Genomic DNA, 2,664 nt, shown 5'->3' on the forward strand with positions numbered 1-2,664 from the left:
TTATTTTGTCTGCAGAAGAGGAACTGTTATACATCTCATGGTTTCTGTGCTTTCAAGCAAACAGAGCTTTCTTAACAATTGTCCTCATCCAGCTGTTCCTTATATACTATATACTATATACTATATAGTATACCATTCGAAGAAGAGAAGAGAAGAGCTTGGATTTGATATCCCGCCTTTCACTCCCCTTAAGGAGTCTCAAAGTGGCTAACAATCTCCTTTTCCCTTCCTCCCCCACAACAAACACTCTGTGAGGTGAGTAAGGCTGAGATACTTCAGAGAAGTGTGACTACCCCAAGGTCACCCAGCAGCTGCATGTGGAGGAGCGGGGATGCGAACCCGGTTCACCAGATTACGAGTCTACCACTCTTAACCACTACACCACACTGGCTCTCATACTACACCTTTCACTTTAATGCAGGGGTGGATAACCTGTGGCCCTCCAGAAGTTGGTGAACTGCAGTTCACATAATCCCTTACCATTGGCTCGGGGCTGATGGGAGTTGGTAGTTAGCAGGCTTATGTTCTCCTCCCCTTCCCTCCTCTTTTGTAGACAACTCCTTTCCATTTTGGATCTCAATGTGGTTTATTTAGTTAGCATCATTTTTATCCTGCCTTTCTGCTTCTATTATGTTAAAAACAGAGTGCTAAAGGTGGCTAGGAACATTTTTTTAAAAAACAAATCAAATGCAAAACTGTAATATAAAGACACAAAAATGCATAAAAGAGACAGGGGAATGGGTTTGGTTTTTTTTAACAGAGTCAGTGTAAACAGTTGGTGTTGTGTTTTTGCCAGCTTTTCTGCCATCTGCAATTAGCACTTTATCACAGTTTGCAAATACAGTTAGAAGCTGGTTTGCAGTGATGGTTAGAGCAAACTATGGTTTGCACAAACCCTGATTGTACATGCAACGCTAGTTATCTCTGAAAAGGAATAATGTCTATACAAGATTCAAAGAGCCTGTGGGACACTTGAAATTGCCCATTAATGAATGATTCAGTAACCAAGCATGATGTAGCTAATTCACTCATATATATATTAGAGTGAATTGGTTACATCCTGCTTGGTCACTGATATATATATATATATATATATATATATATATATATAATGGAAATTCTGATCTTGCAGACATTTCATATGCACATCAGAACATTTATGAGGCTCAAGAAAGACAGTACCAAATGGGTACTTTGATCATCAAATCAATAGCTTTTTCTCCATAAACTTCAATGGGATAAGAATTGGAGACATGGAGTGCTTTAAATTAGAATCTGAAAAGAAGGTCTGGTATTTAATAAGCAGGTAGTTTTGAAAAGAAAGGGAATGGGCAGAATTCCACTGCTCCCCTTGAGAGAAACAGAAAGGTGTATATAAAGGCATCTGAAGTTAGATTCTGCACCAGCTAGGTCTGGAAATTAGTTTCAGAAGTTCATATTTTCCATTTACTCTAATCCCCTTATCCCTTCAACTAAAGTCACTGGGTTTTTTTATTATTAAAAAAGTATAATTGAAACTTTTGAAAAAAATATAGCAAATCTGCATATACTAGAAACTTGGCATTCATGGAGCATTCCCAAAATGTATTGATTTTCTTTATTTCATTAGAACTTTAAAAAAGTAATTAACATACCTACTGAGGAACAAGAACAACCCCAAAAAGATTTTCTAGAGTAATAGCATTCATATTTCAATAGTCTGAAAGAGCTGGTTAAGGAAGGCTGAGGCTATTACATATTTAAGAGCTTTGAGACAAAAGACCTTGTTTTCTCATCAGTTATGAGCGCATAATTAAAACAAAGAACTATGTTAATTTCATTCATTATTTAACCCACATACTTTGCCAACCTGCCTTTTTAAACTGCCCAGTGGAGGTGGTGAGGATATTACTGAGGTCTTTAGAAAGGTTTCCTGCCTATTGTTCCAAAAGAAACTACAACGCCATAGACCTGTAGTAAACCCCCGTCGGTCTCCAGTTTATCATATCAGCATGAAAGCCTTCTGAAATGCACTAGTTCACTGCTAAACCCTGATTTTGGTTGACTCAGAAAAAAGAACAACAGCTGTTGACATTTGATTTCATTAATTACTGATCTTCTGAGAAGGGCCAGATGACAGACTCTGAACATGTAGGGCTATCGCAGAATCTGGTTGGGACAAGGGTGAAGCCAGGGAGAACTTGATAGTTTGCGGATGGAAAGTGGTGGCATGAGGTTGGTCATGGACAGAGCCTGGAAGAATCTGGAGTCTACTGAGGTTTCACACTCCAGTAGTGGTTTACCTGACAGAAAACAGAGCAGTGTTTGAATTTTGGGCATATCGGGGAGCATGGCATCTTTAGCAACTGATTTAGAGCAAAGCCATAATTTGCTCTAGAGATAATTAGGCTCCACTCCTATACTTTCTGCCAGGAGCAAAACCCATTTTGGAACTTAGTTTTGAGTAGACATGCTGAGGATTCCACTGTAAATAACAAAACCAGAAAAGGTTACCATCTCTCACCTCTCTGCTCCCCATAGTTTGAATCACATGCAACTCTAGGGAATCTGGTGAACTCAGTTTCTGAAGGGGAATCACCTGATCCAACCCACCCAGACAAATGTGCAGATCAGATCAGCAGTCTGCTCCAGTATCTGCAAGTTGCCACATTTCCTAGTAAGCAT

The 2,664-nt window shown here is 39.2% G+C and overlaps 1 long non-coding RNA gene across 2 annotated transcripts; it reads right to left on the reverse strand.

Annotated features, from left to right (window-relative positions):
- Positions 1-2,065: 2,065 nt before the first annotated feature.
- On the reverse strand, positions 2,066-2,664 carry LOC307215355. 2 transcript variants are annotated; one of them, XR_013838478.1, is made up of 2 exons: positions 2,579-2,664; positions 2,066-2,282 (listed from the first exon to the last, which is right to left on the reverse strand). It is a non-coding gene; the product is annotated as an uncharacterized lncRNA (long non-coding RNA). The 2 variants fall into 2 exon arrangements; XR_013838479.1 differs by having other exon boundaries at positions 2,504-2,642.

This window comes from Podarcis cretensis (genome assembly GCF_951804945.1).
Source record: "Podarcis cretensis genome assembly, chromosome: 4".
Lineage (NCBI taxonomy): Eukaryota > Metazoa > Chordata > Lepidosauria > Squamata > Lacertidae > Podarcis > Podarcis cretensis.